The following is a 15,845-nucleotide window of genomic DNA, read 5'->3' on the forward strand; positions in this document are numbered from 1 at the left end:
ATTATTATTATTATTATTATCATTATTACTACTGGTATGAGTGTAGATTAAAGACTATCAATTTATCTACTGTTTCCTTTTTAGATTAAATAAGTTTTTATCTTATTTCAAAGTGTTTTTAACATATTTTATTAATTGTTTGCTCATGTTAGAAGCTCTATGTCCTATTTGGTGTTATCAAGCTTTTATATCTGGCTGAGATAATTTTATAAATATTAATTATTTAATATAAATAATTTACTTTAATGTTACCATCTTGGATCATTTTGGTAAATTCAATTGTAATTTTCATTATATATATATATATATATATATATATATATATATATACTAATAACGTGACAATATATATATATATATATATATATATATATATATATATATATATAGTACCTTATGTCAGTCGTTTTTAGAATAGCTCGCGTAACAAAAAAATTAATGAATTTTATACCCCAGATGCTAGCTTAGTAATAAAGGAATGTAAAAGAAGGTGGGAATGAAACTAAAATATTTAAACAGTTAAATAAATCATCTGTCCGTTATCCAGATGCTTTTCAATGGTATAAAATTAACAAAAATATATTCAGAAAGGAAATACTAAACGATATATATATATATGTATATATATATATATATATATATATATATGTGTGTGTGTGTGTGTGTGTGTGTGTGTGTGTGTGTGTGGGTGGGTGGATGATATACAATATTTTAAATTTTTATATATATATATGTTTAAATCTAAATTAATAAGAATGTAATAATATAAAGTATTAATTATAGCAGTCGTGATAAGTAGTAAAATTCATTTATCCTAATCTTATAAATGCAGCACTGGTGAATTTATATATATATTTGTATATATATATATATATATATATATATATATATATATATATATATATATATATATATATATATATATATATACCGTTCTGTGGCAGTATTATTTATGTGATAGGAACCCACAAACTTTCTGCAGTTGCTATCGTTTTACAGGGCTGCTGAGAAGTGGCACATCCTTATATAAGGATCTTCTTGGGCACCCAAAAAATTTTACTTTCTTGAAGTTTAATCGATTTTGAAACTGTGTTTATAATAAGGGGCGGTCTGTTCAGTACAGCAGTTTCATCAGCAGCTTTATTCAGAATTTTGTGTCGGTCTTGACCGCAAATCCTCAGATCTTGAAGAACTTGTTTTATCTTCATCTGTATTCTCATTATTTCCGATGTGTTACAATATCTACTTTGACTGTGCAAGCCGATAGTCATAATCATTCGTTCGTACGATAGTGATATATAATATAGCATCATTGGTGATGTGGGACTTTATCGGTTAATTTCATAGTGCTATCATCTGAGCTTATCTGCACTTGAGGCGTTTTGTGTTAATTTAAAATATGAAATAATTACGTACATAAATGTATACGTTTGGAAGGCTAAACCAACGCATTTTTATGTAAAAAAACAAGTCCTTTTATTAAGATCGAGCCGTTATCAAAACCCACGTACTACCAATAACACTCCCGCACACAAAATGTTAACCATGCAGTCAAGAAAAAAAAACAGGGGGAATCTTTTCATTCATACATGTGTGCGGGATCGAAATATATCGGCTACAAGAAAATTAATTCCATTATTTAAAAAAAATATTCGTTGTTTATAACCTTCAAACGTATCCACTTATATACGTAATTATTTTCAAATCTAAATTAAACCAGAACGCTTCATCCGCAGGTAAATAAGAAAAAAAGATGTTCTTTAATTATTTAAATTTTACAACACGCCTGCTTATGCTTATTTTATTTTTTATATTATTTTAATTATCTAGTTGTTATCAAGAGACATAGATGAAAATAAATCTCTCTCACTCAGACTTTAAGAATGCCCCCAGGAAAAATAAAAATAAAGCCATGTTATTCATTGATAAAGATGCAAAGCATGTAAATATATCTGATATTTTTTTGTTTAAAAAATGCATTGCTTGTAATCTTCAAAACGTATCCATTTATATATGCACATATTTTCCATTTAAATTAACACAAAGCCCCGCAAGTACAGGAAAAAGAAGAGAAAAGACTGTATGCCATTATTTCAATTTTGAGCAGCTAATGCGACACCAATGTTGTCGATTTTTTAAACGAAAATTATCGTTAAATACCAAGCTATTATCAAGACCAAGAGACTAATAATAGACACTGTCGCACGCAGAAGACCACCATGCGGTTAAAAAAAGAAAAAAAAGGTAAAATAAAACAGACTCTTAATTGAATACCGATGTGTTACATCGAAATATATCCGATATAAACAAATTTCCCCCCCAAAAGGTTTTCTACCTTCCAAACGTATCCATTAATATATGTAAATATTTTCAATTTAAAATTAATACACACATTTTAAAGTACATAGAAAGAACATAGATTTTCTTTTATTATTTCAATTTTGCGCGACTAACGCATCACCCCTGTTGATGACCGTTTTAATTTTTTTTAATAAATATCGAGCCGTTATCAAGTTCCACAAACTAACGATGAAAATCTCGCATGCAGAATTTAATCATGCGGGCCAAACAAAGAAGTACAGGTATATATATATATATATATATATATATATATATATATATATATATATATATATATATATATATATATGTGTGTGTGTGTATATATATATATGTGCATATATATATATGTATATATATATATATATATATATATTCATGCATGAGTACGTGCGTGTAGCATCAGAATATATCCATGATATAAGCAAATACATTTATTTATTTAAGAAATAAAATACGCTGTTTTTAGCCTTCAAATTTTCATACATAATTATATTCAATCTTAAATAGACACCCAACGCTCTAAGTGCAGGTTAAGAATAAATTGATTTTCTTATATTATTTAAATTTAGTGCGAGTAACCCGATACTCACGCTGGCTAAAATAATTATTTTTATTTTTAAATAGTGACCCGTTATGAAGACCCACGGACTAAAAATAACACTTTCGATACAGAATTAAACCATGCGGTGAAACAAATTAAAAAAGTACAGTATACCAATTCATAAGGATGTGTTACTTCAAAACATATTTGATACAAACAATAATTTAGTTTCTTCTAAAAAAATGCGTTGTTTTTAACTTAAAAACGTATCCCTTTATACGCGCAATTCTTTTAATTATATATATATACATATATATATATATATATATATATATATATATATATATACATAGTAAAGGATTAGCAACAGGATTGTTTAGAACTGTCAATTATCTTTGAAAACTTATACGTAGCTATGGCGTGATATAACATCAAGTGAACATAATCGGCGATTTATGTTAGTCCCAAATTATCTGAACCCGTTAGTTGCACAATTAATATTTTTATGATGAAACAAATAAATAGAATTTTATAAATTATAACTCTGTTCTAATCTCCATGTATAAGCAAATATAACACGTCAACGTATGGAACGATATAATTTACCGTTACGCGTTTTCATTAAGTGTTAAGATATACATTTTTTTTGGGGGGGGGCTCATTCGTTTGAATTTGTACGTATAAAAACTTGGTTTGCAATTTACAAATACCTACTATACATTAAATGTTACCAACCTCCTATACCCCCCTCTATGTCACTATACATATACTAGCAGAGGACCTGCCGTTCGTCGGGAATTAATAAGAATTGACAAGTGTTCCAAATCACTAACGAGTCAAATCATTTCTTATCGACCACAATTGCACACACACACACACACACACACATATATATATATATATATGAGTGTGTGTGTATGTACATATATATATGTATATATATATAAATATATATATGTATATATAAATATGTATACATAGGTATACATAGGTATATATATATATATATATATATATATATATATATATATATATATATATATATATATATATATACATATTATAAACGAACTTGTCTTTGCCCGGGATTTAATAAGAATTAACAAATGGTCCGCACGAGTGCAAAGACAACAAGTCCATGTTTTATCATGGACCATTCATATTTGACCACGGATATATATATATATATATATATATATATATATATATATATATATATATATATATATATTGTTTTACACGGTGGCCACCACTTATCAAGGCCCGGAAATTACTCAAGGATATATATATATATAAATATATATATATATATATATATATATATATATATATATATATAATAGGACAACATGATTGTGAAATGAAGACACAAAACTATATATTGGTAGATATAGAATGGATCATTTATTGAATAATGGAATACAGGCAAAATTTGAGAGGATAGAAGAGACTCTTTATGCCAGGGCATGTCCGAGCCTAATGCTTCTCATTAGAAGAGTAGAGAAGGCGCTAGTTAGCATGGGGAAGATGGGGCGTCTAGCGTAAGGTTCATTAGGGGTGAGAAAGATTAAGAGGAATTATAGAATGTTAGGAGAATCTTTATTGAATTCTAAATAAATAGGCAGAAGCTTATTATATATAATAGCTGAATTGGTTGGTGCGTTGGTTCGTTATATAAACGTTTGGGATTCGAATCGTGGTGTGAGATGTCTTTTTTCTTTCGATTTTTTAAATTTTAATATTGAACCAGTGTTATTTAAGCTATTTTTCACGTAACGTTCGTTTTTATGTTTTTTTTTAATTCGCTTATCCACCCCGACTACACACACAAAAACAACCGGTTACCCACCGATTTTTAAGTTTTAATATCGAAACAGGTTTATTTAAGCCATTTGTTTTTTTGTTTTTTCGATTTTTATATTTAACATCGTTACTTTGCCTTACGTTATTTGTTGTGTTTTTTTTCGATGTTTTGAGTACCCCCCGCTTAAGTTTTAAGGTTGTTTTCCTTTTTTACTTCGCTTATAACAAACACACCTGGTCATTGACCGCATTTGCTGAATAGCTATTGCTCTACGTCTTCCGTGCGCGCCTGTCAATTTGGTTCTTACTTAAATAAATTCAAACATCTTTCTGTAACTCATTCTGGCTTGCGGATTTTATTTTAAAACTTCACCTTAGGGCTTCAGTTTCGATCCTACCCCCCCGTTTTTTTTATTTAACTCATGCAACCACCCGGGCAACGCCGGGTACCCCCGCTAGTCTAAGCTAAAAATAACTCACACCTTTCCGACTCAGAAATTTGTCTAATCCTACTAGTAAGAAAGACTTTAATACAAAAATAATATTTAATGATAATAAATTCTGGACTAGAAAAGACACCCTTTATCAATTTGACATAGTGATGGGCGCGACAGACTCTGCTCGAGTAACGGATCTGGTAGGAATCTACCTATTAAATGAGCTTAAACACATATTCAGCAATAGCGACCTACAAGGAGGCCTGTATAGCGGTATAGGGACGACGCTCTATTAGTAACTGGGGCTAGGCCCAGAATGTACAATAGGACCATGATCAAACTAAGATAATTTTATGAAAGTGTCGGCATTAGTATAACAGTAGAGGATGAAAACAGCAGCTCAAACTTCTTAGACGTAACATTAAACCAAAAGGAAGAAACATACTACCCCTACCCTAAACCAAATTTGTCGCTACACTATATCCACAAATTCTCCAATCACCCCAGGTCCGTCATTAAGGCAATCCTTTCCTCGGTGTCAAGAAGAATCTCTAATCTCTCTGTAAACCATACCATTTTCAACGAAAGCTCCACCTTTTATAACAACGCACTAGCAAACTCTGGATACAAAGACGCAATTAAGTATGATACGAATACTGCTGAAAAGAAATCCAGCCCCCTAGGGATAGTGATCCACAACATGACTAAACGCAAGTATAGACAAAATAATAAGGCAAGATCGAATTATAAGTATCATATGACTATTACTCCTAACAATGAAAGCTCATACAAGTTGATCAGACACCCCCCAAAAAACGGATCAGAAGAAAGTCCAATATTTGGTTCACCCCCCCCCCTATAACAATAACGTCCATATTAATATCCCAAAAGAATTCTATAAATTAGTACAATATTCTTTCAAGGATTCTCACATATATAGGACGATCCTAATTAAAAACTCTATTAAATTATCCTTCTCAACTATGCCTAATGTAGCACAAACTATAATAAGCACTAATAAAAAGAAAATAGAATCAGCCCAGAAAATAATAAATGACAACCCTAGTCTAGCCCAACCAAACTGCAATTGTAACGACCCAACTAACTGCCCACTGGAGAATGAATGTGTACACTCATCCGTAATCTATTCATGTACAGTAACAGAACTCCCGCCTAATACGACAACTAATAACCTGACAGCCCAAACCGATAGTACCAGTTACACCAGAGAGGATCCACATAAACCAATAAGCAATAATAAACGATCTGAACAACTGACAACAAAGCAGATAGGTATAAGCTCCACAGAACCTTAACATAGAAACTAAGATAATACCAAGATAAATGAACAACCTCTAGATACACCGCGCACAAGCCCTATAATACATACAAAAATAGAAGTATCCTCCTTCCCGATATGAGTCAGAATTGCAAACTATTTACAATCATTCCCAAAGAAGAACCCTAAAACAAAAATCTACCCTGTCTTACCTAGTTAGAAACCTATTACAAAACATAATAGACTTTAAATTAAAATGAAAAATACATAGAAAATCAAAGTCATACAGCCCAGAATCTAAATACTGCCTTCTATATAACGCAGAAGCGACCGAGATTATAACGCCGACTAAACAATTAAACATCCTACATTCAAAACAAGAGAATATTTGCAGTTGCAGGCACAAGAGAAAGTTCAAATACGTAAATGCAATTAACCCCAGTGAAAATGCACTACCAGACAGTAACTAGCTTATTGTGCTTCCTCGCCATCCATAAAATGCAACAATATCCATCACTTACCGTCCCCCCTAGTATAGGACTATTAGACAACACCCCAAACTATTTTTTTAACCATCCATAATCTGTGGCGATCTGAAAAAATCGCCATAATAAAACTTCAACTCTTTAATATAAAATATTAGCACACCCTCTTAATAGAAAAACATTACATAATTTTAAATAAATTTCAAACCTAGAATAGCCTGTATCTTGGTAATGCCTAATTAACAATATATCTACCTTAATCATAAGCCCATAAACAACTTTGCCTTACAAACCCTCTCCCCGTAAATATGTACACTTAATAACACCTGTTAAATTCAACCAGACCACTAATTAGCGCTAGTTGCAAGGAGAATATAACCTAAACAATATAAACTCCAGCCCCAATGAATATATAGCTTAGAAATCACCTCACAGGGATAAAGACTTAACACCTAAATTTAGAACTATCTAACCACCACCCCTAAACCGCTCTGGCGACTCTCCCCATAAGAAATTATTTAAAAATCAGCGCATTTGGTCTCCACTACTAGATTTACACTAAGCCCTCCACCCAGTAGTATTTACATTAAAACTTTTAAATGTACCGCAAATATAACCTAAGCAAAGCTCCCCCGATTCAACCCAACCCACCCCGTCACCCATACAGGCATATCCCCATCCCTATCCTACCCCCTCCGACTACCAGCCAAGCGTTCAATCTAGAGGCTACTTCCTATTACTATTGTTCTTATTATTATTGTTTTTATCATCATTATTATTATATTGCATAACCCCCCCCCAATTATAAACGATTTTATAGCCACATTTGATGTTTAGGTGGCACTAATCAAAATTAATAAAAATTACCCAATACATAGAAAATAGACATCCCCACAAACCGTTTTAATAAATTGCCACGCAGCGACAATATACCCCCTATTAAACCATAATAAATACACCCCTTAATCTCAATACTATGTTGGAGACAATATATATTCTTATATATCATACTATATATAATAAGCTTCTCTTTATTTATTAAGAATTCGATAAAGCTCTCCCAAACATTCTATAATTCGTCTTAATCTTTCTCACCCCTAATGAACCTTACGCTAGACGTTGCATCTTCCCCATGCTACCTTGCATCTTCTCTACTCTTCTAAGGAGAAGCATTGGGCTTCGAAATACCCTGTCATAAAGAGACCCTTCTATCCCTCCAACTTTGCCTGTATTCCATTATTCAATAAATGACCCATACTATATCTACCAATATATAGTTTTGTCTCTTTATTTCATACTCTTGTTGTCCCATTATATGAGCTCCAATAATTATTGTTGCGCTTGGCATTATGCGGATAAGTCTCCTTTTGTGGAATTAATCCTTTTATTTTCCTTTTACATTATATATATATATATATATATATATATATATATATATATATATATATATATATATATAGATATATATATATATATATACTCGGGTTTTTTTCTTCAAAAGTAATGGACTAATGAATTCAACGAGGTTGTTAGATAGTGCTCAATAAAAAGAGCTGATAATACTTGTTTATTGTTATATAAACATGGTCACATCCTGCTGCTACAAATAGCCACTTGTTTCAATCAAACAACAGATATCATCAGGCAGCGACTTGACTATTCAAAAGTTCAATGAATAACCATTATTCATTTTTGATGTTTTTATGACAATAAACAAATATATATATATATATATATATATATATATATATATATATATATTACATTGCACCACGAGCACGAGTATATATATATATATATATATATATATATATATATATATATATATATATATATTTATGTTATTTTAACAAAATGAAGACATCAAGGAATAGATTGATAACAACAAATAATGTATTTCATCGTTGGTTACAGTTGTTTCAAGACTATTTGGAAATATTCAAACATTATTTGCATATATGAATTCTAAAATATGAAATATGATAATTTTGAAGCTTACAGTTTAACTCATCTCTGTTTGACTTAAATCATATTGGTATATGTACGATTACCGAATTTTCAATTAGATAAATCCAGTAACATTCGGAATGCTACAAATAAGACTATATCTGTATCTGGAAAAGTGAACTTGTTTGTGTGTCTGTTTGTGTGCTTGTGTGTGGTGTGTCTGTGTGTGTACAATTCCATACGCAATAACTTTGTCAATTTTAAGTCTCCGAGCTGAAAATTCGATATACAGGGTACTGATGCTTGGGAATATTTTGTGATCGGTTTTCGGCCGGGAATTTAGCTCTTAACTAGTCAAAGTTCAACGATATGACCTTTGAATACTCTCCCAAACTCTTCTGACAAGTTTGGGTCTAAACAGCTGAAATTTTAGATATCGGCTCCTTGGACATGAATCTAACTTTATAACTTGATTGGAGCGCAAAACAATTAATGTTAAGGGGTCATAATTGGGGTCAAATTTAAAAAAAACTTAGATCTCTGCGGTCTCTACCAAATTACTCAGACAATTTCTGGTCTAAACATTTTAAATTTGGCATAAAGGGTATTCAGAGATAGGACAAGCTTTCTAATCGGTTTGGGTCGAACATTTTTAGTTCCCAATATATGAATACATTCATGTATATTTACATGTCTGCCTAAAAAAATTATAGATACGACGGATTTTAAGATATACCTCCAAATACTCGGGCAAAGCCGGGCTGAAATGCTAGAATAGTATAGTACCTTATAGTGTGTATATATATATATATATATATATATATATATATATACATATATATATATATATATATATATATATATAAAATATATTTTAGTCATCGACATACAGACCTGTTTCGTTGTATCACAACTCATCAGTGCCGCTAGACTAACACCTCTCCCAAGCCGAGGATCGAACCTAGAACCGTCGTGATGACAGTCGGCAGTCCTACCCCCTTGACTACGGAATCTGTGGCCGAAATTAACCTGTCCGAACGATTATTTAAATAAACATTCGTCCGCTACTCGTAGAGGGCTCAAACGTTTGTTTGTAAACAAATCGCGAGCTTCGCATTATTTCAGCTAAATTAAGTAGCGAGTAAGATAATTTACGAGAGTGCTCTACCAAAGAGGGGAGCTTTATAAAATATATTTTAGTCATCGACATACAGACCTGTTTCGTTGTATCACAACTCATCAGTGCCGCTAGACTAACACCTCTCCCAAGCCGAGGATCGAACCTAGAACCGTCGTGATGACAGTCGGCAGTCCTACCCCCTTGACTACGGAATCGGTGGCCGAAATTAACCTGTCCGAACGATTATTTAAATAAACATTCGTCCGCTACTCGTAGAGGGCTCAAACGTTTGTTTGTAAACAAATCGCGAGCTTCGCATTATTTCAGCTAAATTAAGTAGCGAGTAAGATAATTTACGAGAGTGCTCTACCAAAGAGGGGAGCTTTATAAAATATATTTTAGTCATCGACATACAGACCTGTTTCGTTGTATCACAACTCATCAGTGCCGCTAGACTAACACCTCTCCCAAGCCGAGGATCGAACCTAGAACCGTCGTGATGACAGTCGGCAGTCCTACCCCCTTGACTACGGAATCTGTGGCCGAAATTAACCTGTCCGAACGATTATTTAAATAAACATTCGTCCGCTACTCGTAGAGGGCTCAAACGTTTGTTTGTAAACAAATCGCGAGCTTCGCATTATTTCAGCTAAATTAAGTAGCGAGTAAGATAATTTACGAGAGTGCTCTACCAAAGAGGGGAGCTTTATAAAATATATTTTAGTCATCGACATACAGACCTGTTTCGTTGTATCACAACTCATCAGTGCCGCTAGACTAACACCTCTCCCAAGCCGAGGATCGAACCTAGAACCGTCGTGATGACAGTCGGCAGTCCTACCCCCTTGACTACGGAATCGGTGGCCGAAATTAACCTGTCCGAACGATTATTTAAATAAACATTCGTCCGCTACTCGTAGAGGGCTCAAACGTTTGTTTGTAAACAAATCGCGAGCTTCGCATTATTTCAGCTAAATTAAGTAGCGAGTAAGATAATTTACGAGAGTGCTCTACCAAAGAGGGGAGCTTTATAAAATATATTTTAGTCATCGACATACAGACCTGTTTCGTTGTATCACATCTCATCAGTGCCGCTAGACTAACACCTCTCCCAAGCCGAGGATCGAACCTAGAACCGTCGTGATGACAGTCGGCAGTCCTACCCCCTTGACTACGGAATCGGTGGCCGAAATTAACCTGTCCGAACGATTATTTAAATAAACATTCGTCCGCTACTCGTAGAGGGCTCAAACGTTTGTTTGTAAACAAATCGCGAGCTTCGCATTATTTCAGCTAAATAAAGTAGCGAGTAAGATAATTTACGAGAGTGCTCTACCAAAGAGGGGAGCTTTATAAAATATATTTTAGTCATCGACATACATATATATATATATGAAATAAAATGGAGGTGGAAGGACCTGGATACTCAACGTTTCGCCCGATTTATGATGGCTTCTTCAAGAGGGATGGTCATTGACTTCCACCTCCATTTTATTTCATATCGTCGGATTTAATCCAGCTCAACAATCATATATATATATATATATATATATATATATATATATATATATATATATATATATATATATACATATATATATTCATAAACACATATGCTCTTATAAATATGTTTATTTGTGTATTGATATTCCTATATCAGATCCGTTATTTTATTTATTTAAAAAGAAAATTCAACTTTGATATATATGGGTCGAGAAATTGCATTGACCTTCAACAGATCTAGCTCATTTGCATACCGTTTAAAACATTCATTTAAATTAATTCCCTAGTAGATTTTTTTTAAATTTTCTTATATGATGATCATATTTAGTAAAATATTACGTGTAATTATATTTATGAAGATAGTCTACATGATATATACTTGTGTAATATTCGTGTCAAATGGTTTTAGTAAACCCTGACATATTTCTATATGTATTTATGCGTATTCATATTGTTATAGAAATTGTCTACCAACCTTATTGTTAAGTTAACAATTTACAGACATGTATTCGAACTCATGTAGAACTCTATATTTGGGGTTTCGCCGAGGTAAATCGGTGCAAATGTGTAGAAAATTAAAAAAAAATAATTTGCCTGATGAATTTTGAAGGATAGTATTAGTTCATAATTTTCATTTAACTATAAATTCGATCCAATATTTTATGATAATAAATACGATATCTGCATTAAACATAATATCATATTTTAGCGTATTTTACGACACAGCGATGCCACGTGACCTGCTTTCATGTATATATATATATATATATATATATATATATATATATATATATATATATATAGGATGAACAAAAGCGAAATGAATGCCATCTAGAACATATTCTGTGGAACGGAGAAAAAAGGCCAAAGACACTAGTGTTTTGATGTGATGTTATGAATATAATAAACTAGTTATGACCAAAGTTGCATTTCATTCGGACAAAACACTAAGAAAAGGGGCCTTATTAGATTTTGGGTCCTTTTTGAGGGGTTCACCCTGTATATAATAGCAATCCCCCCTCTCTCTCTCTTTATATATATATATATATATATATATATATATATATATATATATATATATATATATATATATATATATATATATATATATAGTAGCAGGGCACACGGCATGTCCCGTCAAATCTGACCAATATATATATTTCTTGAAAAAGGATTTCGGCCTCAACAGAAAGATGTTCAACAAAATGTTTAACCATAAAATTTACCAAAAACTATTAATATTAAACTATAAAAAGAAAGATACTAGAATTTAAGCAAAAAATATTTTATTTTAACTCAATCAGATGTGCCTTATGCACTAATAAAAATGCAATTGGCATTTTGTTGAACTTTTTAAGATTTTAAATATTTATAAATTTTCTCATTATAAAAAACGATTATTATATTGATTATAATTTTCTGACAGAAGAAATAAAATGAATATAAAACATTAGAAGAACAATGCAAAATTATCCAATTATATCAATAAATATTAGTAAATTGTGTAAATAAATCTTGAAAACAAATGATTATTTAGTAAATTGATTTAAATTTATTGTTCATTTAAAAAAATATTCAAATATTTTAAATCACTTAATTGTCAGCACATTTTTTCATTATCAAAAAAGATTATTGGATTATTTTTAATTTGCAAAATAAAAACCGGCAATGAAAAAATCGTAAATCAGCAAAAATTAATAAATTGTTTCATTATAAAAAAATATTTATATACTACAGATATAATCTATGTTTAATTAATTTTAATCAAGTAAAACAAATATTTTCTTATCAATAGCATTGAAATAAAACAATCGTTTTTGTTATGATAAAATTTAATGAATTCGCTGATTCTGGATGTTTTAACTGTATTTCTATCTTTCCAAATTAAAATTAATCTAATAAATGTATTATTATGACAAACTTTATTGATAATTTAGTGACTTTAGATTTATCTTCTGATTTAAAAATTTGTCTTCTAATGTTTTTTATGCAATTCATTTTATTTCTTCTGTCAAAAAATTATAATCAATATAATAATCGTTTTTTATAATGAGAAAATTTATAAATATTTAAAATCTTAAAAAGTTCAACAAAATGCCAATTGCATTTTTATTAGTGCATAAGGCACATCTGATTGAGTTAAAATAAAATATGTTTTGCTTAAATTTTTGTATCTTTCTTTTTATAGTTTAATATTAATAGTTTTTGGTAAATTTTATGGTTAAACATTTTGTTGAACATCTTTCTGTTGAGGCCGAAATCCTTTTTCAAGAAAATACCTAACTTTTTAAAATTCTATTTATCAACAACGTAAGCAACAATAAAAATAATAGAATTATATTTATTAATTAATAGAACATGCTAATGATCACAGGAAAAGTATTACATAAAAAAATTTACAGAAATTTGTTTTAAATTCTGAATTTAAGTGATTCATAAAAGTGCTATCGTTCGCCTGCAGAGATACAGTTATAGCCCTATACCACGCTGATTGGGAGGTTAGCACTCAAGTTTTTGCTATTTCGATTGGATATATGGTCTGATTTTTCTCAATTATTTGTTTCTTTTATATTTTTCAAAAGAAATGCCAATATTGATGGACGACATTTTGGAATGAAAATTAAAATTATATGAAATATTGGTGTCACTGATAATATTTCACTTGTTATTATTCTAAATAATGCAAGTAAAATGCCCAAATCGACTTTCATAAAAGTGAAGAATATCTGGTTTTACAATGGAATTTCTGCAAAAAAAATTTATTGAAATATATAATTTCGGAATTAATTCATTGAGGATCGTAATTTTAAAATAAAAAATCTATTTGTTTGAACACACACATATTCCATTGCAGTAGAAAAATTCTATTTCTAGTGGCTTTTTGCAAATGCTCAGTATTTTGTTGACAATATTTGCGAATTGAAGAGCCAGTTTTGAGATAAATTTTGAATTGCTTGAGTGTAAATAAAATTGTTGTTTTTTTAACTCTAGTATCTTCCTTTTTAGAGTGTAATACTGATCAATAGTTTTCAGTAAAATAATTTTCCGGTTAAAATTTTATATTACATTTATCTCTTGAAGCAGCACTCGTGTCTCCAGTTTAGTTATGATTCATAACAGTGCTATTGTTCGCCTGCAGAGTAACAGTTACAGCCCCATGCCATGCCTAGGTGATGGTTGAATTTTAAAAGCGAAAACCACCACTATTTATTTCTATTGAATGTATGACCTTGTTTTTATCAAATGTTTGCTTCCTTTATATTTTTTCAAAAAAAATGCCAACAATATTGGACATTTTGGAAGGAAAATTGACATTATTAGAAAAGTTAGTGTCACTGACAATATTCCACTTAATATTATTTCTAACAATGCAAGTATAATGCCCAAAATCGACTCTATTCAAAGTGTGCAGAATAGCTGTTTTTACTTTGAAATTTGTTCCAAAAATATTTTGTTTTTTTGTACTGAAATTCATAATTTCAGCATTAATTCGCCGAGGATTATAATTTTCAAACATAAATCTATTTATTTGAACACACAAATATATCATTGCAGTAGGAAACGTTCTAGTGACATTTTCCAAGTGCTCAGTATTTTGCTGACATTTGATACAATGTTTGAACACTGAAGCATCAGTTTTGAGCAAACTTTTAAATTGCTGTCGACCATCAGTAGGATGAAGTTGAATAACTAATCTATGTGGTATTCCAGCAATCTGCAAGGTTTGGAACCCACATCCAACTTTAAAGGTGCAATTACATTCACTATCTTGTAGTCTTTGGCAGTTTTGTTTGTGTATTCTTAGACATTTCATCACTTTACTTTCTTCAAAAGTGAATAATTGTTTGGCACTGTCAGGGCACTTGTTTATCAAAAATTCCCAAAATGCAATAGCACATTCTTGTTGGCCACTATTAAAAACACCTCCGATTGATTCTCTAAGATCAGCAACACTGTGAGTGCCAGGGACAAGCAATCTTTTTAATTGCTGAATTGGCAAATCAATGTTTGGAATGCTTTTAATGATGTTAGACAACAAAGGAAGGTGGTAAATTGTCTGAACAATACTGTTAGCAAAACAAGCATTTCGTTCATTGATCAATTTGAGGTCCAAATTATTTTGAGAAATTGAATTGTCTATTTTCAGCCATTTTCTATTTGGACTATTATGTTTTTGCTTCAAATCATGATCTATAACGATTGTTTTTTTCGTTTATAAGTCTGTTTGTACAATGACAAACTTTGAGGCATAACAGAACAAGGAGGAAGCGTTGGCAAATCAACCCTGCCTCTTTTGGCCCTCAATCTATTATATTCAGTCCATGCACTTTTGTTACACATGGTCAATTTATGAGGGTCAAGGTCAATCAAATAGACATTGCACAGC

This window comes from Euprymna scolopes, chromosome 4, assembly GCF_053919585.1.
Source record: "Euprymna scolopes isolate OS-2025 chromosome 4, ASM5391958v1, whole genome shotgun sequence".
Classification (NCBI taxonomy): domain Eukaryota; kingdom Metazoa; phylum Mollusca; class Cephalopoda; order Sepiida; family Sepiolidae; genus Euprymna; species Euprymna scolopes.